This window comes from Beta vulgaris, chromosome 8, assembly GCF_026745355.1.
Source record: "Beta vulgaris subsp. vulgaris cultivar EL10 chromosome 8, EL10.2, whole genome shotgun sequence".
NCBI lineage: Eukaryota > Viridiplantae > Streptophyta > Magnoliopsida > Caryophyllales > Amaranthaceae > Beta > Beta vulgaris.
The window spans coordinates 37,293,389-37,320,924 of record NC_079209.1 but is presented as its reverse complement, the minus strand read 5'-3'; the positions used below and the strand labels follow the sequence as shown (position 1 = coordinate 37,320,924).

General features: G+C 37.3%; 1 long non-coding RNA gene across 1 annotated transcript; it reads left to right on the top strand.

Annotated features, from left to right (window-relative positions):
• Positions 1-16,234: 16,234 nt before the first annotated feature.
• On the top strand, positions 16,235-17,255 carry LOC125492251 (uncharacterized). The gene is made up of 2 exons (XR_008967232.1): positions 16,235-16,302; positions 16,974-17,255. It is a non-coding gene; the product is annotated as an uncharacterized LOC125492251 (long non-coding RNA).
• Positions 17,256-27,536: the final 10,281 nt, after the last annotated feature.

Below are 27,536 nucleotides of genomic sequence, written 5' to 3'. Positions count from 1 at the left end.
CTTCGTCACTTCATTTCGCTCTTCATTCCCCTTTTTCGCTCTTCATTTCTTCATTCTTCGTTCTTCATTTTCTGATTTTTCTTCATTCATCGTTCTTCGAGTGATACTTAAGGATGCATGATTTTCTGATTTTTCTTCATTCGTCGTCACTTCTTTTTTTTTTTCATTCAGCTACAAGGAGTAGAGAGAAGATAGAGGGGTAAGGTGTTGTATGATACTTAGGGATACATGATAGTAGAGAGGAAATTAAAGAGGATAGAGGAGGAGAGATATGATGACGGCGTGGTGTGAGGGAGGAGTAGAGAGGAGAAAGAGGGGGGAGGAGGGAGATTAGGGTTTGATAGTTATGAGGGAGGAGAGAGAGTGGGTCTAGATAGAGGAGAATGTTAGGGTTAGGAGTGAGGAGAGGAGTTAGTATTAGGAGGCTGGGCCATTTCGTGTTGGGCCATAATTTAGCGTGGGTCATAATTCAGCGTGCTGCACTGAGCGAAAAAATAACAACAATTTGGATGCGGTCCACCGAACCACATCAGATTTTAAAAAAATCGCATCGGTTTATTTAATCTGATGCGATCCACAAGAGGACCGCATTTAGATTGTACTCCCAACTTTCCCTCCCATTGATTTTCGGATGCGGTTTTACAAAAACTACATCTGTTATTAAGTGAAATATAAGGTTTTTTTCACTAGTGTTGCCTGTAAATACCATTATTAAGCCCAAATATTTTATCCACAGAAAAAAATCTCTCTCCTTTCCTTTCACGTGAGTTTTCTTTCTCCCTTCTTCCTTTCTTCTTCCTCAAGTTTTAATTAAAGATTATGTTTTCATGTTTTGTTTTAGTACTAATTATGATTAGAAGCTTTAATTTACTATTTAAATGATGAATCTATGATTATATAAATTATGTATTGAAAGAATAAAACTATAGATTTGATTATTATGTTTAAATTGGATTTTTAATTATCGAATCATGGATTCTCAGGATGTTAAAGATTGGAAAATCATAGTAGCATATTATAAATTATGAAATTGATTCAACTTATGAATTTAAGCATGTTTAAATATGTTTAAAGGGAGTTCTACTAATTTTTAAAGTTGCTGGAATTTATTCGGAGTATTGATTATAAATTCTATTGGTTGTTTTAGGCCGAGATTACTCAATAGGCGACTTCTAAAGTTGGTTAAAAGTAGCCTACCAATTTGTCTACACAATGTACGTACATACTTATGTGTTTTGTGATGTAGTATCATACTTGGGTGTCATAACATAAAACACTTTTCGACATAAACTTAGAGAATCATCTAAGCATTATCGTCCATGTGATAACGTATCGGCTTATTCAGAATTTTACAGCGGAAATATAATAAATAACTTTATAAATAAAATTTTGTCAACTACAATGTCAACTCCAAAAGTCAAACCAACAAAGTCAAACTTAAAACTAAACTAACTTATAAAGTATAAACTCGATGTAAGATAAATAGACTACACAAACTCTCCAATCCCAAACCCAATGATGCATCATCTTCTAACATGTAGATGAACAATGCACTATCGATCCCTACAGACTGCTCACCAAAAAGGGTCATCATATGATTAATAAGGCATAATCATAATCAGCATACACAAACAAAAGCACGTAATCAGCAAAGTTGGGTACTACATAATAAATAAAGAAATAATGCTAACATGATACTACTACATAACAACAAGAATAAAATATAATATAATAAACTTGTAGATAACTTTTACTAAACTAAACTTCACAACCAATAATTTTATTAATTTAAATGGAATAGTCAATGGAACGAGTAGTCTGACTAAAAACCAGTCTTCCCTTTGGAAGACGAAATTCGGGCGCGACTCTGTATTCCCATGACATACGATATCGATGAACCGTAAAAATAAAAATACGAAAGATGATCAATTCGCAGGAAAAGTCATGGGCTACCACCATGTACTCCAACTCTCTACTTGTCCAACACTTCAAACGTGCACAAGTTTAAAGTTATTGCAATCTACATTTCACTTGACATGATTTACCATTTGTTACTTGTTATGACTCACACACAATACAAATAATACAATCATCAAATAATCATAAACTTTCATTTTTATCTTAGAATTAGTTAAGTGATCAAACAACTTAACCACCCAAGATTAATTCAATCTTCCTTATTTATTGAACCTAGGCAACAACCAACCAACCTTTTAAAGGTATAAAATATCAACTTACCAAATAAGGCCCCCGAATCTCATAAAGTAGTGAAATAATAAAAAGGGAATAACATAATTTAATCATGATCCGAACTAAAAAATATATATTAATCTCTCATATGAATTAATACAATAAAGTTCGTAAATCCATATGCTTGCGTCAATCTTCTATACAAACATAATATAAATCTCATAAATACCATGTTTCACACAACAACATAAAACATGCAAATCCAACTTAAGAACTCAATTAGTTCCCTAGACATGTACTATCTAATTTTCATCCTTAAAATCATGATACTAAACCAATCAACACATAGGTATGTACATACCTTGTGTAGACAAAACGAATGGTCACTTTCACACGCTTAAAAGTCGCCTAAAGAGAATTCTCCGCCTAAAATAATCAATATAAATCCACAATCAATCCTTTACGAATTTCACCAGTGGAAAAAAGCCCATCTAATGCGGTCAAAATTAGGCTTACTAATGCGGTTTTGGTCCGCATCAGATGGGCTCACAACAGTTAGGAACGACAAACTGATGCGGTCCAAAACCGCATCAGTTTCTCACTCACTAATGCGGTTTTGCAACCGCATCAGTTCTCACTAACTAATGCGGTTTTGCAAGACCGCATCACATTTTGGGGGCATGGAATTTAAAAAAAAACTGCTTTGCACTACAGGTATGCAGCAACAAAGCAGGACCGAGTTGAACGAGAATTTTGAAAACGAAAATTTTTTAAGCTTGTGTACCACAAAGGTACACACACACACACACACACACACACACAGATATATATATATATATATATAAATATTATATATATATATATATTATATATATATATATTATATATATATATATAATAATAATAATAATAATAATAATAATAAAATAAAACCAAAATGTATATATACATATATATACAATAACCATACATACGAAAAATAAATAAATTACGTAAACTAAATCTAACTAAATAACAATACATATGTAAATGAACGAAAATAAAAAAAAAATCTAATTTATCTAAAAAACATAAATTACAGGTAATGAACGAAAATTACAAAAAAAAAACTAAAGAAAAGAAAAAATAATAACAAAACTCAGATCTAAGAATCGAAAAACGAAAAAAAACCTTTCTAGATTCGATTAAATTTTCGTCTTCGATTCGACGTTCGTTTCATCCCCGATTCGTCTTCGTCTTCGACTTGTGCAGACAACATCGTTCATGAAGACTCATGGGTTCATGAACAATCGTCTTCGATTCGACGATGATGGCGGTGTCGTGGGTTTGTGTAATACTCCGTATTTTGGAGTTAATTCTTTATGATTAAGAAAACATAAAGAATATAATTAAAAGGTATTTTAGTATTATTTACAAAAAATATAATAATAGAATAATAATAATATAGTTTGGTTTAGTTAATTTGGAAATTTAAAAAGATTAAACCGAGTCCTACTAGACGTAGAGTTGCCACACTATAAATAGAGAGAAATAGAATTAAAAAATCAAAAAGAAAAAATCCTAACACACTCTCTCTCCTCCCTCAGCCGTTTTTCTCTCTATTCTTTCTCTCCAGCCGTCATTCTCTCAAACCCTCTCTCTCAAACTCTCTCTCTCAGTTTCCCTCTCCTCTCTCTCTCTCAGTTTTCCTCTCCTCTCTCTCGGTCTTCTTCTCTCTCGTCACCTCCTCTGAACCTTCGACGAGGTTGGCGTGCGAGCGAAGTGGTGCGAAGAGTGTGTGTGCGGAGATCGAGTGCGAGCGAGCGTGTGTGGTTGTGTTTCGAGTGCTGGCGAGCGAACCTCGTGGTGCGAGTGAGTGCGTGAGCGTCGGACTGTGACGCGGTGGTGTGCAAGATGTGTGGGACATACGAGGGTGCTAGGTGTGTTATGCGACGAATCTGGGCTTGTGCGAGCGAATTGGTGAGCGAGGGAGTTCAAAGATCGGTGCGAGTGACGAGTACTGCGACGAGGCTCGAGCGATTCATGCGACGAGGCTCGAGCGATTCACGCGACGAGGGTGCAAAGTGGGCGACTGTTCGAGTGCAGTGTTGTGCGACGTGCGAGCGACGAGTGGTGCGTGCGAAGTGACGTGCGTGAGGGTTCCGGTGCCGGAGTTCGGTTGCCGACGAGTTTCAGTGGTATAAAACCTAATATGTATAGTATAATATTATATTAGTTTTGATATTATATATTCTGTCCTTATAATTATTTTAAGTTGTAAGTAGTTAATTTGTAATTTGAGTAAATTAGTAACTAATTAAGTTGTAAATTAGTTTATGTTATTAATCTGATTTAAGTTGTAAATCTGGTTTAACGTGTTGTAATTAAATAAGCTGAGAAATAAAAAAAGTAGATTATTGTTCATTAGTTGGAAGTATAACCTTGCTATGCGAACCTGATTTTGGAGTATTGGACATAAGACTTGATTGGACATATGACTTCAATGGACTTGGTAAAGGTAGTGGATTATTACACTAACTAAAATAAGTTTGGCTCATTAACATTGACTCCTAAAAGACGCTAAACTCAATAGAATAGAAAAGAAAAGGAAGTTCATGAACAATGATTTTAGCTATCGTTTATATTTCGAATTACTAAGTCGTTATAGTTAGTTACGAATTAGTTGATAATATTATCAAGGATGTAGCACTGAAGTACTTATTTAATAGTTTAGGTCCCAATTTCATAAGCGGCACGTTTGGTTAATACAATGAAAATTCCCCGTTACAAGGTACGTACGCGTACTAGTTTAGTTGCAAGTACTAGTATCATGATTAGGTTGTGATTTATTCTATTGGAACCTAGAATCATGATAGGGAACGGTTTGATTGTTGAGATTGTTTGGTAACATTTTTATGATTGAAAATCGATATGTGGCATTGGAATGCGTAATTCTATCGTATTATGAACATGAGTATAGTATTCATATTATCTGATCCATGGTGTAACAAGAGTGTTACAAGAGAAAAGATTTGAGTACTGTAGCTAAGTGAACATGTTAATTGATTCTATGTGATTATGATACAAATAGACAGTATTAAGAATGAACTATGGCAATAAACTTGTAGTTGGACTCCCTAAAAGTGATGAACAATGGAGGGAGTGTGGGACTTGTTCTGCGCTCCTACGCAGGCCTACTGTGACAACAGTAGTGTCCTTATAAATTTTTGATAACTCAAGTAGGCGAAAGGTTTCGTACGATTTTGGGGGTATGCATACTAAGGTGATGGGTGTGAGACGGAATGAAACCGTATTTGCATTTTATCTAATAGACTAAGTTGTCTATTAAGGATAAGTTGCCCGTATGATTCTAGTAAGATGACGGTGCCCCCTTCGCTGCCAACAAAATAAAGAGTAAAGGCTGTAACGTTATCGTAGTATCATGCTTAGGATTGTTCATTATTGCTTTGTTTATGTTTATATGCATGTAGTGGTTTATTTTGTACTCAGCATAGCTGATTGTGTATTATTATGTGTTTGTTTGTAATACTCCGTATTTTTGGGAGTTATTTCGTATTAATTATGAAAATATAAAGAAATTAATAAAAAGGTATTTTAGTTTATTTACAAAATAATAGGAGTAAATTGTTGATAATACGAGTAGGTTTGGGAAATTTTCGGAGTTTTAAAAAGGTTAAACTGATTTTTACTTAACCTAGGGTTGAAGGGGAGTATAAAAAGGAAAAGGAGAGGGAAAATCAGAAAACCCTAAACCCTTCTCTCTCCCTCTCCCAGCCGACTTTTCTTTTTCTCTCTCTCTCCTCAGCCGATTTATCTCTCTCTCTCTCAGATTTCTCTCTCTTTTCTCTCAATCTCTCGCTGCTCTCCCTCCTTCAGAACCTCTCCCTTCCTTCTTCGTCTCCCTCGCTGGAATCTTTCTCGGAATCTCGTCGAGGGGTGCGAAGGGTCGAGGGTTTTGTGCGGTGTTCGAGGGTTTTGGTGCGAAAGGAGAGCGGTGCTCGAGGGTTGTGGTGCGAAAGGTGAACAATGTTGCGACGAGGGTCGCGTGTGTGTGGTTCGAGTGTGCGGAAAAGGGTGCGAAGGCGAGAAGGTTCGGTGCGAGACGGTTGCGACGAGGGTCGTTCGAGATCCGCAATTCTAGCGCGACGAGGCAAGCGTCGGTGGTTGTGCGAGTCGCGTCGGGATTGTGCGAACCAGCGAGGCTGGTGTGGGCGTCCGTGCGCAACGAGCGAAGCCTTGCGAGGCTGTTGTGCGCGTGTGTGGTGTGGTTTTCGGTCGTCGGAATTCTTTCGGCGGCGAGTTTCAGCGGTATAATTTATGTACTTAACTTAGTATGTCAGTATTAGTTTATTTTTATATTTACTGTTTTTCGTAATTACGTAAGTTGTATTTTAGTAATTAGTAATTAGTAAGTAAAGTTGTGTAATAAATTATTAGACTGTTTAACTAGTTAAGTTATTATTCTGTTTTTAAGTTAAAATTCTGGTTAGGTTTGTAATTGGAATAAGATGAAAGTAGGAAAAGTGTGTTATTATTATTAGTTAAAGTTATTATCGTATTATGCGTGACCTGTTTCATGGAACCTAACTTTTGGGACATATGACTTACCTTTTTGGACATATGACTTAACTTCTGGACATAAGACATGTTGGACTTATGACCCATTTGGTTTGGTAAAATAGTGGACTAATGACACTAACTAAGTTTAGTTACTCACTAACTTTGACTTCTAAAAGACGTTAAATCCACTAGAATAGAAAAGTAACGAAAGTCTGGAAGAAGGTTTTAACTATCGTTTAATTCGAATCATTAGATCATTATGGTCTTAGTACGTAGTAGTTGTTAGTGTTATCAAGGACGTAGCACTAAAGCTTTGTATTAACGGTTTAGATCCCAATTTCATAAGCGGCTCGTTCAATTAAGTCAGCGAAAATTCTCCGCTACAAGGTACGTACGCGTACCAGTTTACTTTCAAGCTTTAGTATCATGATTAGGTTGCAGTTCATTTTATTGGAACCTAGTACCATGATAGGGAACATTTGATTGTGATTGTTTGGTTAGACGTTTGTAACGTGAAATCAATATGTTGCATTAAAACATGTTGCATTGAGATGCGAAGTTCTATCGTAGTGTAACATCAACATTATTAATCTAATCTATAGTGTAACGAGACTGTTACCAGAGATAAGATTGAGCTTTGTAATTAAGAGAGCATGTAAATGACTCCTTGAAGTTATAAAAAGAATAGTTAGTAGTAAAAGAAGATTATGGCAATAACTTGTAGTTGGATTCCCTACAAGTATAGAACAATGGGGGGAGTGTGGGACTTGTCCTACACTCCTACGCAGGCCTACTATGACGACAGTAGTGTCCTTATATTTTGATAACTCAAGTAGGCGGAAGGTTCCGTTCGATCTTGGGGGTATGCATACTAAGGTGATGGGTGAGACAGAACAAAACCGTATTTGCATTTCATCTAATAGACCAAGTTGTCTATTAAGGATTCAGTAGCCCGTATGACTCTAGTAAGATGACGGTGCCCGTTCGATGCCAAATAAAGAAAGACTAAAGGATGTGAGATAACGTAGTATCAATTATCAGATTGTTCACATGTGCATTATTTATGTTCATATATTTTCAATGGTTCATTACGTACTCAGCATAGCTGATTCTGTGTGTTATTATGTGTTTGTTGACCTGTGATGAACCATTGACGCTTCAATGGGGAGCAGACTAGGTGTGATGGTGCTGCTGCATGATATCAAGCATACGGGGGCTAGTCTGTAGTTTTGAAGTTAAACATTTGGATTGAGTATCGCTGAATTTTATAGAACGTTGTTAAATGGTTTGAGTTTGAATAAATAGGGGTCATCTATGATTCCCAAGTTGTATTTACATTTTCTATTCTGCTGCAATTTGGTTTTGAGACAATGAATTTGAGTTACCGTATTTCTAATTATGCCTTGCGTTCCATCGCGGCGGTAACACTCCCAAAGTCGATGCGATGTAGCATTAGACGTGTATGGATTTTGGGGGTGTTACATTGTTGATCTGTGATGAACCATTGATGCTATAATGGGGAGCAGACTAGGTGCACTGGTGCTGCTGCATGATACTGAGCATTCGGGGGTAGTCCTTAGTCTTGGACTTTATAGCTTTTGAATTAAGTATGCCAAGAATATTAGGGTTTACTTAATTAGTTGTGTTTTGAATAATAGAGGTCGTTGAAGATTCCCGAGTTGTAGTTACATTTTTATTTCCGCTGCATTTCAGTTTTCGAGACAATGGTTTGAGTTAATATTCTTTCTTATTAAGCCTTGCGTTTCATCGCGGCGGTAACACTCCCAAAGTCGATACGACGTAGTCGTAGACGTGTATGGATTTTGGGGGTGTTACAAAACTGGATTTAGAGCCAGAAGATCCTATTTTCAAAGATGTTTTAAAAAGGATTTTAAAATGGGTAGTATGGGATAGGAGCATATAGATTATGTTACATGCATTAAATTATAGGAGTGATTTCAATTGTGATTTCATTTCGTGCCTTGAATTCGTATGTGTTGTTGGTTACTCAATTGAAGTTGTGAAAGATTCTTGAAATCTTCAAATATGACTAGATTAAGAGGATGTACAAGGATGTTTCAAAAATGGTGTTGAACTAAAACCTTATTTTGTGACAAAACTATTTACTTGATTGAAATGATCGTTTTGTCTCTTAAATACCTATATATATAAAATATGTTTTAAAACCTTTAATGATACATTTATGTTTTTCTCTATTATTAGTTGTGACATCTTATTTGAGATGTTTGTGTGCAAGTAAATAGAGGCTTAATGTTTGTTCGCAACCATAACTGGTTATATGTGCAATGTGATTGTTAGGTAAAGATTAGGTGTACGTCACTGAGATAGCTATTATGTTATTTCCAGCGTAGAATGGTTCGGTCAGGAGGCACACCTAAAACCTCTCTGAATATCGAGCAATCGATACGTGACCTGGTGCAAATTATCACAACCAACCTAGCCCAAGGTCACAACCAAGATGAAGATTTATCTGAGAAGGTTGCTCGTAGGAACCCACCGATACCGAATGGGAAAGGGGGGGACCCGAGGAATTAGAGAACTGGGTTAGGGAGTTCGATTAACGTTTCTTCACCTTGTCTCGCCCTGATGAGAAAATTGTGCCCCTTAGCTAGCTACTACTTACAGGGAGATGCGCATTTCTGGTGGACCCAAGCTAAGGAAAACCTCCTGATCAGCCTGGTTTTTGGTGGGAAACCTTCAAAAAGGCCTTAAGGGACAAATATTACCCTCCATATCTTAAGAAGCAGAAAGCCCAGGAATTTATGATTTTAGAGCAAGGGACCCTGTCCGTTGAGGACTACTACCATGACGTAGGATGGCTAACGGATAAGTTCGATAATGAAGTTCGACAAAAAAGCCTGAAATGATTTCTACTAATCGGGCCGACGGAGTCCGATTGCTTATTGTGATACCTTTTCGGAAGCGGAACGAGCCAACGAGTCGAACTCACCGCTATGTTGTGACCTATAGACTTTTTAAGCCATCCGAGTTCGTTTAAGGCCCGAAATTAGCATTTTAATTATTTCCGAAAAGGGTTTTAAGACAAAGGGTTTTGAAGGAAGCTCATAGTAGTCCGTATTCAGTGCATCCTGGTAGGGACAAAATGGTGCGAGATCTTAAGAAATACTTCTGGTGGAGAGGCCTCAAGAAGGATGTAGCGAGATATGTAGTGAGATGTTTAACATGTCAAAAGGTGAAGTTTGAGCGCCAGAAGGCCCCTGGGTTATTGCAACCACTACCTATTTCCAGAATGGAAGAAGGATTCTGTCTCAATGGATTTTGTGTCTGGGTTACCAAGATCTAGGAAAGGAAATGACTCAATTTGGGTAATAGTGGATCGTCTCACAAAAACGGCGCGATTTCTTGCAATAAAGGGAACTTGGAATCAGTCGCAGATGGCAGATGCCTACATTCGGAATATTGTTCGTCTTCATGGGTACCAGTAAGCATCGTTTCGGATAGAGACCCCCGATTCTGGCTCATTTTTTGGGAGAAACTTCAGGAAGCTTTGGAACAACATGAAATTTAGTAAGCGATTTCATCCTGTTACCGATGGTCAAACTGAACGTACAATTCAGGTATTGGAAGATATGTTGCGAGCTTGTGTTTTGGAATTCCAAGGGTCTTGGGAAGATCATTTGGCTTTGATAGAATTCTCTTATAACAACAGTCATCAAGCCACAATAGGAATGGCTCCATATGAAGCCCTGTATGGTCGAAAGTGCCGAACGCCGATTTGTTGGGAAGATTTGAGGAATAGAGTACCTAGGACCAGAGTTAGTTCAAGAGACTATGGATCAAATCGAATAATCCAGGAAAAGATGAAAATCGCTCAGGATCGTCAGAAGAAATATGCAGACGTAAGAAGGAGGAAACTGGAATTTGAAGTCGGAGATAAAGTTTTCCTTAAAGTTTCCCCTACCAAAGGCGTAAAGAGATTCGGGATTCGAGGCAAACTTAGCCCGAAGTTCATTGGACCTTATGAAATCTTGAAAAGAGTTGGTGAGGTAGCTATGAAATTGCGTTGCCAACGGAACTGTCTCGCATCCATAATGTGTTCCATGTATCACAGAGCTTCGGAAATATGTGCACGATCCTTCTCATGTGTTACTCATGAACCATTGCAACTTGATGAGACTCTTAGTTATGAAGAAAGACCGATCAGAATATTGGACCGAGCGAAAAGGTTCTACGGAATCAAGTCATACCATTGGTCAAGGTATTGTGGTCCAGTCAGGATTCGGAGGAGGCTACGTGGGAAAGAAACTGAATATAAACACGCTCCCTATCCACAACTTTTCTAAGGTACGGCTTAAGTTCGGGACGAAACTTCTTAAGGGGGGAAGCGTGTAACAGCCAGTAAATAATAAATAATTAATACTCGATTAAGTAGCTTAACTCGGGAAATTTAAATGTGATCGTACGTAAGTAATACGTATGATAAGTTGTGTGTAAAAATAATGTGTGTTTGTGTGTAATTAGTACTTAAAAAGAATTATATAATGATAATAATATTACTAAGTTACATGGGAACATTTAGTATCGATATATTATTTTAAGCAGTTGAGATGTGGAAATTGAGGACTAGTGGAAGATAGAAATCATGTTCAACTATTAGGCAAATTGGTGGTTGTGCATAATAGAATGGATCTTGGAGTTCTTTAATATATATGGGCTAAGATAAATTAAGGAGTATATGTTATGGATGTTTTTGAGTAAAATAATCATCTTTGGGAAAGTTAGATCACTAATAGGCAATTTAATATAAAAAATTAGGCTTAGGATATTACAAAAGAAGAACAGAAATTTCTGCAGAGGATCAAGTAGGAACAAAGACCCCATTTGGCTTATTGAAGAAGAGATCACGAGATATAAAATATACTCAGACTTAGTTCACATGCATACCAACACCTCATAAAAATTTCAGCACATTACCACAACAAAACCTTGCTGCCCAGAACTCACCATCTTTCTCTCTCTCACTCGCCAGCTCCTGCGAGATTGCAGAGCTTGGTTTCTTCCTTCGTTTTCTTCAATTTTTCTCTATAAAAACTTGCATGCAAAGCTTGATTCATATTCTAAACACATAGGTGCATACTGGGAAGGTAAAAGTTCGAGCTTTAAGAGTCGGGAAGTTCAAGAAGCAAAGCCATCTTCTTCAATCAAGGAAACAGTAAGTATAGTAAATGTTCAGGTTGAATTAAGGTAATTCCTTGAGGTATTTTCTTATGAAATTTGGTGTGAATGTTCTTTTATGTCTTAGGATCAAAAAGAATCAAGAATCAAGTCTTGAGGAGAAGGAGAAGTCGGATTATTGCTGTTAGAAGTGAAGGTACACATAAAACAACTCTATTTGGAAACCTAGTTTATACAAAAATTTGGTAAAATTATTGAGAACGATTTTAAGGAGGATTTTCTTGATTTTAGGTGATTAATATCTACTGCATGTTAGTATTTGAAAAGGATTAATCATTGAATCTTCAATAATCAAGTGGAAAAGCATGTTCTTTCACTACATTATAACTAGTTATGTGATTTTTGTTGTTTTTCATGAACTTTTGTTTGTGGTTTGGAGATTGAATTGTTTTGGAATGAAGTTGGTTGATGGAACAGTAGTTTAAGTGATTGTTAAGAGGTTGCATGTGTAGGTATCATGATTTTAAGAACATCCTCAATTGATAGTTGATTTTTACACTAAAAAGGTGACTAAACTACCCTAGTTTTCCATGTTTTTATGAAGTTATGTTTAGCAAATGATAAGTGGAAGTTTTAAAGGATTATCACAAAAGTTTCTATCACTAATCTACTGTATTTTAGAATTATAACTTGTTTAATAATCTTTTCTTACTTAATGACATACCAAAGTAGAAGAATTTCACATTAAAAACTGCATTTTAGACACGAATGTACTTTAGTTTTGCGTGAGATGTTGTTTAAATAAATTTCTTTACAAGTGAGGAGATTTCCAGTAGGTTTAAGGTTGAAGAACTCCACTTATTAAGTTCATGTGAAATTGAGATTCAAGCTAAGTACATTTTCGCTTCCGAAAAACATCTTTTTTACTTAACATAACTTAAGTTCTTTACACAAGGGATTAATGAGCAAACTCTTGATTTTGAATGATATATTGCACCTCAAATTATCACTTAACTACTGTCATAACCATCTTCAACCATTCTTATTGAAGTAATTAACAATTTTCTTTCAATCACCGAACATTGGTGACTTATTTCGAAATTGTGATAAATGGTTTTGAACTCTTTTTGCGTATAGAAGAGGAATGTGTGTATATGTGTAAGGACATGTCCTATTAAAGCTTGCAAGCGAGTAAAAGTAGGAGTTTAACTCCGAATTGTGTGGAGTTTGCACTTAGGTGCACCTCAATGTGTGAATCTTCTTCTTACGCATAACTGAGTTTTGACTTTGTGTGTGTGTTGAGAAGTTTGTGATTATCTTTTAAAACATTAAATTGTGGAATTTTATGTTGAGATGGTGTTTTTATTTAAACCATGGATTTTGCAAAGTGGATTTGGATTGTGAATACATTATATGCTCAGCCACCATAATTATCTTTGGGTTGATATGTGTACCAGCGTAAGCTGATTTTTCTTTCTTCTTTTTGTTCTATGAACCTGTCCTGGTGGGGGCAGATTTTTGTGCAGGAACTAGCAAACTAAGGTAATCTGAGGGAAGAGCGAATATGAAGTCATGTCCCAACTATCCTAGTAGATGCAAGCTTGAACATGATCACCTTTTGAGATTTACTTCTGTTTATGAATACTGTTTAAACTTATGATTAAAATCTTATTTTGGGTTTGTAATAACTAAATTAATTTTCATGTGTGATGAATGTTTGATTTAAGTGTAGCTCGTAGAGTCAATCCAGCCATATTAATGGGTTGACTCCAGGGTGAGCCTCCGTAACGTTTGATTATGCTCTTGCTTCCACTATTGCTAGAAAGTATAGTTTTTAATCAATATTTAACATAAGCTAGGACGGGGGCTGTTACAAGTGGTGTTATTATTTCCTTAATTTCGTATTAGGGTTTTGTTTTACGTATTTAAACATTGTTAGGTCATTGTTTGGAGGCAGTTTTTGACTTTTAATAATATCACAGAGTTCCTACTCTTTTCTGGTGGATTCCAGAGTTTCTTTTATAGATTTATCGCTTGTAAATCTGTCTGTTATTGATCGAGATTAGCGCTTGCTTTTCTCCATAATTTCCGACTGCGTCATACCGGAAGTTCATTGAGCTGATGAGATTTGCCCCGGAAATTGCCCCTACTGAGGAAGCTAAAGCCTCACGTTTCGAACTAAGACTTACCCTTGACTTGCAAGGAAGACTGGGGGGAGATACATTCACCTCTTTAGATCATGTGTTTGGCAAAGCTGCTCATCTTTATGCCATCAGGAAGCGAGAGGAAGGGGTTAAGCAGGGTGAGAAACGGAAAGATAATCTAAACCCCGAGGTCCAGAAGTTTGAAAAGAAGCATAATGGGAACCAAAACCATCAAAACCCTCAAAGAAATTTCGATAAGGGACCCAATAACAACAACTTTAATCCCAACAACAATAACCGCAATGATAACACCAACAACCGCAGACCTGAGCTTGTGTATAGGTGTAGAAAGTGCCCTAACAACCATCTTGGGAGAGACTGTGAGGGTAACAAGGTGGAATGTCGAGAATGTGGGAAATTGGGACATAGAGCATATGAGGGCTACTCGAAAAATAAACTTAACCCCAATGGCCAAAAGAAAGGGAATTATGGGGACAAGCCTCGAAATGGAAATGAAAATGGGAATGGAAATGGGGGAAGTGCTTACAATGGAAATTCTAATTACTCCAAGCCTTCAACCAACACCAACAATCAGAGATCTAATGGGAACCATGCAACCAATTCCCAAGATAATAAGGGCAAGGGGAAGCTGTATATGATGATGACTAGCGAAGAAGAGGCTCGTAGAGATGTTGTCACGGGTACATTTTCTATCAACTCTACTCATATTAAAGTATTATTCGATTCTGGAGCATCATTGTCATTTATTGCCCATTCAACCGTTAGAAATTTAGCATTGATCGAGTCTGAGTCGATTTCTATGCCAATAGTTATTCCGTCTGGGGAGACTGTTAATTGCTCTAAGAGATTTCTAAAAATGCCACTGAAAATTGGGGAGGGTTTCTTTCCTTTTGATTTGATAGAGTTTAACTTATCGAACCTAGACATCATTTTGGGGATGGATTGGCTTGGGAAGTACATGGCTTAGATAGATTGCGATGCACAGAAAGTGGAACTGAGGGATCCTTCGTGTAACACCCGATATTTTTTATACTTGGTTAGTAAGTACTTATATTATTTTAGTTTATCAAAAAAAAAAATTTAAAATACTTTTTTAGTAAATATATTTTATTTCCCTCAAGTTGAGTTTACCTTAAAAGGAGTCAAAAAAAAAACTAACTCCTAAATTTCCTAGGTTTAAGTATCCAACTACTAATTAATTAAATATTATAAAGAGGGAGGAAAAAAAGAAAGAAAGGAAAGTAAAAGAAAGAGAGGAGTACTACTGTTACCTAATCCTATTTTGCTAAGCATCAAACCCACGACCCCTTTTTCCTCTATACTTCATATTGCTTTCTTTTTTTTTTCAATCTTCAACTCCTTGTAACAAGTATCAATAAAGCTACAAGAATTTCCATCAACTATCATCATACATCAACCGTGATTCATCCATCTTCAATAGTTCTCGGTATTTTTGGGGTTCTCAAAGGGTATAAATTGTTCATGGACTTGCGATTTTCGGGTCATAAATCGGATCGAAGTGGAGATTTTCGGGTTCTCTTATAGTGTAATTTTGCTCTCATTACTTTCCCTAATCAAGTAAGATTCCTTGTCATGTTTTAATTTCAGTTTTGGCTTAATTTCGAATTGGAGTTTTGTTAGTTTAGGGTTCTTGAGTTAAATTGAATTGGGGGTTTTTGATTATGAGCGTTGGGTGTAGCTTGATTGAAAGGAATTTTGTTTATTAAGAATAAGTTTATGAACAAGAACTATAACTCGTAGGAATTACATGTCAGATTCGTAATTTGTGTTTTGTGTCAGTTTATGGGCGTTTTTAGCCAAAATACTATTTCACAAAAGTTGTTCGTATCGAAATTTCACCCAAGATAGGCTCAAGAAACGTTTCATTTGGACATCATAGGAGAAAGTTATCCCTATTTTAAATTTCTGCTGAAATTAAATATAATGCATGTTATTTTCATGTAGTTAGTAGTATCTACAATTTGGCTTTTGTTGACCAGTTTGACTTGTGTTGACTTTGGTGTATTCTCTTTGGATTAAATTTAAAGTAATTTGTTTTTTTTAATGGTAGTCAAGGCTCATTAACTAGGTTATATCGTTTATGTGTAAACTATGTAAACGTTGTAGTCAAGTGAGTTATACCATATTATATTATATTGTAGATCGCGGGTTCGTAGAAGAACCCTTTTGACTTGTAATTGAGATTGGTTGATAGTGGTTTGCTAATAAGGTAAAATTTCATACTAAGCTTGTACAGATTATTACAGAAAGTATTTCATATTGATTTGTGATTTATATTGAGTTTGGAATCGTTTTTACGATGCTATTTATGGAACATTTAAATTGTTTTGACGATGTTTATATCAAAATAATTTATTAGATTATTTAAGATATTATTAAAATGAGGAAGTTCCTCACCCTTACGAGGGTTTATAGAGTTTTATTGTGGGGTTGCCGGTAAGCGGTATTCTCCGAGTTTGGAAGTATGTTGAGTTAACAATGTCTCAACAATATATTTTAGTAGTTGGGAGTATGTTGATCATACTCTTGCCATTTGTCTTCCTTTGGTACGTTATCAAGTTAGGGGTATGCATACTAGGGACTTTGGTGTTTACCTTATCTAGTGAGCCTAGCTAGCTCATTGGATTTTTATTACTTTCTACTCACAGATTTCAAAGGAGTTATATTTGAAAGTTTTACACAATGGTTTAAAAAGAAGGTAAAGTGGATTTGAATTATTGAAGGTTGTCTATTATATTCAAGTTGAATGTTGTACAAGCGAAATGATTTTTGTGGAATACTATATATGTATTCCACCTGCACATTGGATAGTTCAAAGTTGTTATTGGTATGAAATCTTGCTCAGCCTTTTGGCTGATATTACATGTCTTCAATGTGCAGGGCTTGATGGTGACTAGCTTATATTGGGGTGAGAGCGTTGACTTCACCTAGATGTAGATTTATTAAAGTTAAGACTTCCGCTGCAATAGATTAAATTATGGTTTGTTATAGGAGTGTATTAATTAATTACATTTTCTTTTAGTTGTAATAATTAATAATTAATTTATGTATTAGTAGTAGTACCTTTCGCCTTGCTGTTATTAAGTGTTTAATAACCACGGCATAACAACTCTTGAATTGTCCATGCTTTGTACTCTAATATGTTTTCTAAAGAAAGTGAAAATTCAAGGTTGTTACACTTCGGGAAAAGGGTGTCATATAGGAGAATACCTCGAGAACCTGGGATTAAGGTGATCAATGCCCTGTAACTTAAGAAATACGTAGACAAGGGATGGCCTCTATTTATGTGTTCGGTGAGAAGAGTTGAGGATGATCCGTTGAGATCTGAAGATGTACCTATAGTCCGAGAGTTACAGGATGTTTTTCCTGAAGAAATACCTGGTATGCCTCCAAAGAGTGAGGTAGAATTCACCGTTGACCTAATACTTGGGACTGGACCAATTTCGAAAGCCCCATACCGAATGGCTCCAGCATAAATGAACGAGTTGAAAAACCAGTTGGAGGAAATACTCGACAAAGGGTATATTAGACCTAGTATGTCACCGTGGGGAGCTCCCGTTTTATTTGTGAAGAAGAAGGATAGTAGTTTAGGGTTGTGTATAGACTATCGTGAGTTGAACAAATTCACTGTGAAAAACAAGTACCCATTACATAGGATTAATGACTTGTTTGACCAACTTCAGGGTGCCGGGATGTTCTCCAAAATAGACTTAAGGTCAGGTTACCATCAATTGAGGGTTGTTGATCACGATATACCTAAGACTGCCTTCAGGACTAGATATGGTCACTATGAGTTTACGGTCATGCCTTTTGGGTTAACTAATGCACCTGCCGTTTTCATGGATCTCATGAATAGGATTTTTCGACCCTACCTCGATAAATTTGTCGTTGTGTTCATAGACGATATACGGATCTATTCTAAGAGCAAGGAGGAACATGAGGGTCATTTGAGAGTCATTTTACAGGCACTTAGGGACAACCAACTGTATGCGAAGTTTTCGAAGTGTGAATTTTGGTTGGAAAGAGTGTCATTTTTGGGTCATTTCGTCTCCAAGGAGGGTGTGTCAGTAGATCCTGCAAATATCAAAGTCGTGAGTGAATGGCCTACCCCAAAGAATGTCACAGATATAAGAAGTTTCTTGGGTTTAGCCGGTTACTATAAGAGGTTTGTGAAAGACTTCTCCAAAATAGCAAAGCCCATGACCAACTTGATGAAGAAGGATTGTAGGTTTAACTGGAATGAGGACAGTGAGAAGGCCTTTCAAACGCTCAAGGAGAGGTTAACATCAGCACCTGTCCTAACCTTGCTAACGGGAACGAGGGATATGATGTGTAAGTGATGCGTCCAAGAATGGGTTTAGGTTGTGTTCTTATGCAAAATGGAAAGGTTTAGCTTATGCGTCCCGTAGTTGAAGCCATATGAAGTCAATTACCCAACACACGACCTAGAATTGGCCGCCATAGTATTTACCCTAAAAATTGAGACATTACCTTTACGGGATGACCTGTCGAATCTTCACTGATCAGAAAAGCCTCAAATACATCTTCACCCAAAAAGACCTTAATATGAGACAGCGCAAATGGTTAGAGCTCATTAAGGTCTATGACTTAGACATCCAGTACCATGAAGGTAAAGCAAACGTTGTTCCTGATGCGTTAAGTCGCAAGTCTAGCCATAACCTAAATACATTGGTCGTTGCCAACAAACTTCGTGAGGAATTTTCTAGACTCCAGATAGAAGAGGTTCATGCAGTGGAGGTAGAAAAATTGTTGAGTGCCCTAACCATCGAGCCCAACTTTCTAGATAAAATAAGAGACAGTCAACCTGGGGATGTGAAACTTGAGCGAGTCAAAGCAAAGCTTAAAGAGGGCAAAGCAAAAGGGTTTGCGATCCATGAAGATGGAAGTATATGATATAAGGGTAGGTGGTGTGTACCATAAAACTGTGAAGGGTTGAAACAGAAGATAATGAGGGAAGGTCATAACATGACTTATTCCGTCCACCCAGTGGGAGACAAGTTGTATAAGGACCTCAAGAAGATGTTCTGGTGGCCTGCGATGAAGAGAGCAGTAGCTGAGTTTGTTTCCAAATGTCTAACGTGTCAGAAAGTCAAAAGTGAACACAAGAGACCTCAAGGAAATATCTAACCGCTATATATTCCAACATGGAAATGGTATTTGATATCCATGGACTTCATTATAGCCTTACCTAGGAGTCGGGGAGGCAATAATACTATATGGGTAATAGTGGACAGACTAACCAAGACAATAAGGTTCATCCATGGACTTCATTATAGCCTTACCTAGGAGTCGGGGAGGCAATAATACTATATGGGTAATAGTGGACAGACTAACCAAGACAACAAGGTTCATACCTATGAAGGATACGTGGAGTATGGAAGCCTTAGCCAAGGCTTATGTGAAAAATGTCATTCGATTGCATGGAGTACCCACGAGTTGTATCAGATAGAGATTCGCGATTCCTTTTGAATTTCTGGAAAAAGGTCCAGGTCGCATTTGGTAGTGAGCTATTGATGAGTACAGCCTTTCACCCAGCTACAGACGGTCAAACTGAAAGAACTATTCAGACCTTAGAGGACATGTTGCGAGCTTGCGCCTTAGAATACCAGAGATCATGGGAAGACCATTTAAACCTCATAGAATTCTCATACAACAATAGTTACCATGCTAGTATTAAAATGACCCATTCGAAGCACTGTATGGGAGAAAGTGTCGTAGCCCTTTGTGTTGGAACGACATTAGTGAGACTATGGTGTTAGGACCTGAGATGATTCAGGAGACAGTGGATCAGGTGCGAGTCATTCAAGAAAAGATTAAGGCCTTACAGGACAGGCAAAAATCCTATGCGAATCAGAAGCGAAGAGATGAGAATTACAAAGTCGGGGAAAAAGTATTGCTTAAGGTGTCTCCAATGAAAGGAGTGATGCGATTCAGGAAAAAGGGAAGCTAAGCCCTAAATTCATAGGACCATATGAGATTTTGGCGAGAGTAGGCCGACAAGGTCGCTTATCGTCTGGAATTGCCCAACGACTTAGAAAGGGGCCATAACGTGTTTCACGTATTCCAACTTCGGAGATACGTACCTGATGACTCACATGTACTTGAACCTGAAAACGTCGAGTTAGACGAAACCTTGTCCTATGAGGAGAAACCTGTCCAGATCCTAGACCGCAAGGTGCGTAGTAAGAGGAATAAGGACGCCAGAATTGTCAAAGTGTTGTGGAGAAATCAAAATACTGAGGAAGCCAACTGGGAAGCCAAAGATGTGATGCGTCTGAAGTACCCTAACCTTCTCAAGAGGAAGGTGAGTTACGGGGACGTAACTTTTCTTTTAAGGGGGGGAGAATGCGATAGAATTTCGCGCTTTCACCCTAAAGTATGTTAATTATGTTAGTTATGTGTGATTATTGCTTATCTGATATGCGAAGGTTAGAAAACGCTTGTGAAATTTTGGGACTTAGAAGTGTAAAAGATCGTCGTTAAGACTAGCTACCTCAAAGTTTTAGGACGAAACTTCCTTTAAGGGGAGAAGCCTGTAATACTCCGTATTTTGGAGTAAATTCTTTATAATTAAGAAAATATAAAGAATATAATTAAAAGATATTTTAGTATTATTTACAAAAAATAATAATAGTAGAATAATAATAATATAGTTCGGTTTAGTTAATTTCGGAATTTAAAAAGATTAAACCGAGTCATACAAGACCTAGAGTTGCCACACTATAAATAGAGAGAAATAGAATAAAAAAATCAGAAAAAAAACCCTAACACACTCTCTCTCCTCCCTCAACCGTTTCTCTCTCTATTCTTTCTCTCCCAACCGTCATTCTCTCAAACCCTCTCTTTCAAACTCTCTCTCTCTCTCTCAGTTTCCCTCTCCTCTCTCTCGGACTTCTTCTCTCTCGTCGCCTCCTTTGAATAGAGATGGAAATATCCAGTGGATCACCCGACCACCCGCTCCACCCGGTTTATTAAGTGGGTGAAAAACCCGGCTTAAACGGATGATAGCCGAGTGACGGATTCGGGTGATATTTTTTCATCCGTCACCCGATCCATCACCCGTTTACCACCCGACCCATCACCCGTTTAAAGTAAAAAAATATATTTTTTTTAGTTTTGGGGTCCTTTAGTCCACTATCAAAGGTCCACTGTCTAAAGGCCCAAAGACCCCAAACAGAGCAATTAAACTTTAACATAGGCGCAGCTTCCTTCACTGAGTCTCAACTCAAGCAAGTTCTCAGTTCTCACCAATACCATAGTGCCGGACTGCCGGACTGCCATAGCTTTACTGGAGGATTCTTCTCAACTCAAGTAAGATTATAAACTCAAATTCAGTTTTTTTTTTTAATTCAAATTTTAATCCTTGTCAAAATTTGCGTTCTCTTCTGATATGCATTTTCTTAAGGGGGAAAAAATTTGCATTTTCAGTTCTTAAAATGTTCGTTTTCTTTTATGTTGTTGATTGGTTGTCTCCCTTGCTTCTTCCCTCTAATTGCTTTGATGTTGAGTGACCTGTGCACTGCCCACTGCCCATAATATGTGAAAATTGGTTAAAGTAAGTTAGGGTAGATATAAATGGCTTGCTAGTTGCTACTATAAGTCTATAACCTGGTATCCTCTACAAATTCTTGTTATTATGTGGTTTACTAGGTTGTTGATTTTTCTATAATTTGATTAGGACTTAGGATTTTGCTTGATTTTAATTGGGTTGTTATGTGAATTGTGATGTAGATAAATGGGAAATGATGGTAATGAATTTGGATGTGATTCATCATGTCCTCCTTCAACACCTTCTAGTGTTTCTCCTTCCCCCACACCAAATATGCAAGCTCCACCACCTCCTCCCTCAAAATGTCGACCCCTTGCACCCATCTTCATCACAAAGAAAGGCTTTTGAACTGAAAACACCATCTCAGGTTGGTGAAGACACTGAAAGTGACCTAAGTCAGGGCATTTCGGGGTCTCGTAAAAGTAGAAAACGCACATCTCCTGTGTGGGATCATTTTAATCCATTTGATGTGGATGGAGAAGCAAAGGCACAATGTATTCACTGTGACAAGATATTGTCGGCCAACACCACTAACGGGACTTCCCACCTTAAGGATCACTTGACTCGAAGATGCTCTAAAAAGAACTTGAAGGTTGATATTCGCCAAAAGCTATTGAATGTTAGCCGAAAATCTAATGGAACATGTTCTATTGGTGCAACTAATTTTAACCAAGAAGTGTCTAGGAAGGAGTTGGCTAATATGGTCATCATGCATGAGTACCGTTGGCTATTGTGGATCATGTTGGTTTTAGAAGATTTGTAAGTAGCTTGAATCCAAGCTTCAAGATCATATCACGTCCTACCTTGAGATCTGATATAATGAAGATGTTTGCAAGTGAGAAGGGAGGGTTAAAAAAGCTTTTGGAAAATGCGGAATCTAAAATTGCAATAACAACGGACATGTGGACTGCATCAAATCAGAAAAAGGGGTACATGGCTATTACCGCACATTATATAGATCAATATTGGGTTTTATGTAACAAAACTCTGAGGTATACTTCATTCCTTGCTGTTTTTTTGTTCTGAACTTTTAATACTCCTATTTTTCTGTTTTAATGATGCTGTTTTGCTACTTTAATGCTGCTATTGTTACTGTTTTAGAGCTATTGTTGCTGTTTTTTGTTACAATGATGCTATTGTTCTGTTTTAACCTTTTAATGCTGCTATTCTTCTGTTGTAATGCTGCTGTAGTGCTGTTTTTGCTATTTTAATGTTGTTGTTGCTGTTTTAGAGCTGTTTTGCTGTTTTTTTGTTACAATGCTGCTATTCTTCTGTTGTAATGCTGCTGTAGTGCTGTTTTTGCTATTTTAATGCTGCTGTTGTTGCTGTTTTAGAGCTGTTTTTGCTGTTTTTTTGTTACAATGATGCTATTTTTCTGTTTTAACTTTTAATACTCCTATTTTTGGGCTTTAATGCTACTGTTTTGCTATGTTAATGCTGTTGTTTGTCTCTTTTGATGCTACTTGTCTGAGTGGTATTTTTTTTTTAATGAAATAGGTTTGCTTATGTACCTTGTCCACACACAAAAGACTCACTAGCGCAAGTTCTCCTGGATACATTGAATGTTTATAATATTGCTGCTATTCATTTGTGGTAGTTGATAACTGTACTACAAATGATGCTATGATGGATGTTTTGAAACTAAGGCTTAGTGAAGATTCTTTGATTTTAAATGGTAGATTTGTGCATATGAGATGTAGTGCACATATCTTGAATCTAGTTGTGCAAGATGGATTAGATGTCATTGGTGAAGGAATTGAAAGAGTTCGAGATTGTGTTGCTTTTTGGTTAGGAACCCCTAAAAGAAGAGAGATTTTTGCAAACAAAGTGAAATCTATGAAAGGTGAGGAAGGTAGACAATTAGTACTTGATTGTAAAACTAGATGGAACTCAACCTATTTGATGTTACAATCTGTTTTACCTTACAAAGATGTGTTTGCAAGTATTAAGCGTCAAACTCCTAGGTTGAAATTCACACTCCCCACCAATCAAGATTGGGAATTTGTTTCACTTGTTTGCGGAAAACTGAAAAGATTTCACAAAGTGACTGAGTTGTTTTCGGGGAGAAAGTATCCAACTTCCAACTTGTTTTTTCGTCAAATTTGTGAAATAAAACTTGCATTGACATCATGGTTGGCAAGTGACGTACATGTTATTAAGGATATGGCACAAAAAATGGTTGATAAATTTGATAAGTATTGGAGTAATATTAATGAACTTTTAGCTATTGCTGCCATTTTAGATCCTAGAAATAAGTTGGAATGTGTTGAATTTTATTTCAATGAGATTTATGGGGATGAGGCTGACTTTGAAATTCAGAGGGTGAAAAACTCTTTGTATGACCTCTTATATGAGTATCAAGATAAAGTGTATGCAAATGACACTCATTCTTGGGCTGATGGTATTGGAAATCAATCTGCATTTGATGGTATGGATGTTGGTGGAGATGAGGGAGATGATAAGTGGAGTAAAATGAAGAAAACAAAAAAGAGGAAGGTTAATGTGAAGTCAGAATTGGACCATTATTTAGAGGAAGATGCCTTGCCGGAGAGTGGTGGATTTGAAATATTGAGAAACTGGAATATAGGGAGATGATAAGTGGAGTAAAATTAATGCAAAATCTTATGTATTTGTTTAGATACTTCTTTGGACAATGCTCAAGCATGTTCTACAATACTGGATGATTTTGATACAGTGGATGATGATGCAAGTGGTAGTGCAGGGAGTGAAGTTGTTGATATAGACTCGGTAATAATTTTATATACTAAGTTCCTACTTCCTAATTATTACTTTTCTAAATATTATTCTTATCTTAATCATTTGTTTGTTTAATTATTGGTAGGGAGATGAAGATGAAAATATATGATGATTATGCAAGTGGTAGACTTGTAGTGGAGGCCCTTGTTTGCTGCTGCTGCTGCTATACATGGCTGTGATCTTCATCTGCTGCTGCTGTGATTATTGGTGGTGTTGTGCTGATGCAGTGCTGTTGTGTTGTTGTTCTGCTGTTGTACATGGTTGTGTTGTTGTACTACTCTGCTGTGTTGTACCCTACTGTATTGTTATGTTGCTACTGGTTTTATTTTCTGACTTTTATAATGAATTAAGATATTGCCGTATGTTGGCTAAACTTTATTTGACTCCTTAATTATTTGATGTTGTTGAATGTTAAACTTTATTAGATACTTCAGTTTGGATTTGGATTTAATTATTTGATGTTATTGATATTTAATATTATTTTGATTTTAGCATAGTTCATCCGATTATCACCCGATCCATCCGTTTCACCCGTGGGTGATGGATGGATGGATTCGGGTGGATGTTTGACCGGGTGATGGATGGATCGGGTAGGGTGGATGGAGGCGGGTGATGGATGCGGGTGATGGTCCACCCACCCCGAACCCAATCCATTTACATCCCTACCTTTGAACCTTCGACGAGGTTGGCGTGCGAGCGAAATGGTGCGAAGAGTGTGTGTGCGGAGATCGAGTGCGAGCGAGCGTGTGTGGTCGTGGTTCGAGTGCTGGCGAGCGAACCTCGTGGTGCGAGTGAGTGCGTGAGCGTCGGATTGTGACGTGGTGGTGTTCGATACGTGCGGGACATACGAGGGCGCTGGGTGTGTTGTGCGAGCGTTCGCGACAAGGTTTGTGCGACGAATCTGGGCTTCTGCGAGCGAATTAGTGAGCGAGGGAGTTCAAAGATCGCTGCGAGCGACGAGTACTGCGAAGAGGCTCGAGCGATTCGCGCGACGAGGGTGTTAAGTGGGCGACTGTTTGAGTGCAGTGTTGTGCGACGTGCGAGCGACGAGTGGTGCGTGCAAAGTGAGGTGCGCGAGGGTTCCGGTGCCGGAGTTCGGTTGCCGGCGAGTTTCAGTGGTATAAAACCTAATATGTATAATATAATATTATATTAGTTTTGATATTATATATTCTGTCCTTAGAATTATTTTAAGTTGTAAGTAATTAATTTGTAATTTGAGTAAATTAGTAACTAATTAAGTTGTATAATTAGTTTAAGTTATTAATCTGATTTAAGTTGTAAATCTGGTTTAAGGTGTTTTAATTAAATAAGGTGAGAAGTAAAGAAAGTAGATTATTGTTCATTAGTTGGAAGTATCACATTGCTATGCGAACCTGATTTTAGAGTATTGGACATAAGACTTGATTGGACATATGACTTGAATGGACTTGGTAAAGGTAGTGGATTATTACACTAACTAAAATAAGTTTGGCTCACTAACATTGACTCCTAAAAGAAGCTAAACTCAATAGAATAGAAAAGAAAAGGAAGTTCATGAACAATGAGTTTAGCTATCGTTTATATTTCGAATTACTAAGTCGTTATAGTTAGTTACGAATTAGTTGATAATATTATCAAGGACGTAGCACTGAAGTACTTTTTTAATCGTTTAGGTCCCAATTTCATAAGCGACAGGTTTGGTTAATACAGCGAAAATTCCACGTTACAAGGTACGTACGCGTACCAGTTTAGTTGCAAGTACTAGTATCATGATTAAGTTGTGATTTATTATATCGGAACCTAGAATCATAATAGGGAACGATTTGATTGTTGAGATTGTTTGGTAACATGTTTATGATTGGAAATCGATATGTAGCATCAGAATGCGTAATTCTATCGTATTATGAACATGAGTATTGTATTCGTATTATCTGATCCATGGTGTAACAAGAGTGTTACAAGAGAAAAGATTTGAGTACTATAACTAAGAGAACATGTTAAATGATTCTATGTGATTGTGATATAAATGGACAGTATTAAGAATGAACTATGGCAATAAACTTGTAGTTGGGCTCCCTACAAGTGATGAACAATGGGGGAAGTGTGGGACTTGTTCTGCACTCCTACGCAGGCCTACTGTGACAACAGTAGTGTCCTTATAAATTTTTGATAACTCAAGTAGGCGGTAGGTTTTGTACGATCTTGGGAGTATGCATACTAAGGTGATGGGTGTGAGACGGAACGAAACCGTATTTTCATTTTATCTAATAGACTAAGTTGTCAATTAGGGATTAAGTAGCCCGTATGATTCTAGTAAGATGACGGTGCCCGTTCGCTGCCAACTAAATAAAGAGTAAAGGATGTAATTTGATCGTAGTATCATGCTTAGGATTGTTCATTATTGCTTTGTTTATGTTTATATGCATGCAATGGTTTATTCTGTACATAGCATAGCTGATTGTGTGTTATTATGTGCTTGTTGACCTGTGATGAACCATTGATGCTATAATGGGGAGCAGACTAGGTGCACTAGTGCTGCTGCATGATACTAAGCATTCGGGGATAGTCCTTAGTCTTGGACTTTACAGCTTTTGAATTAAGTATGACAAGAATATTAGGGTTTACTTAATTAGTTGTGTTTTGAATAAAAGGGGTCGTTGATTATTCCCGAGTTGTAGTTACATTTTTATTTCCGCTGCATTTCAGTTTTCGAGACAATGGTTTGAGTTAACATTCTTTCTTATTAAGCCTTGTGTTTCATCGCGGCGGTAACACTCCCAAAGTCGATACGACGTAGTCGTAGACGTGTATGGATTTTGGGGGTGTTACAGTTTGAGAGGAAGGAGGGAAATGGAGAGAGAGAGGAGGGAAGAGGAGAGAGAGGGGAGAGGATTTGGGTGGACTCTTGAGTAAGGAAAGATAGTGGGTGTTGTGGGTGGAGTGAGGAGAGAAAGAGAGGGCGTCATGGAGTGAGGAGAGAGGGGAGAGGATTAGGGTTGAGTTGAATGAGGAAAGAGGGGAGATGATTAGGGTTGAGTGAGTTGAGTGAGGTGGGCTGGGGTTATGGTGAAAGTAATTGGGCCAAGGGTTGAGTGAGGTGGGTTTCCGCTTTTTTATTAAAAATAACAAGAAAT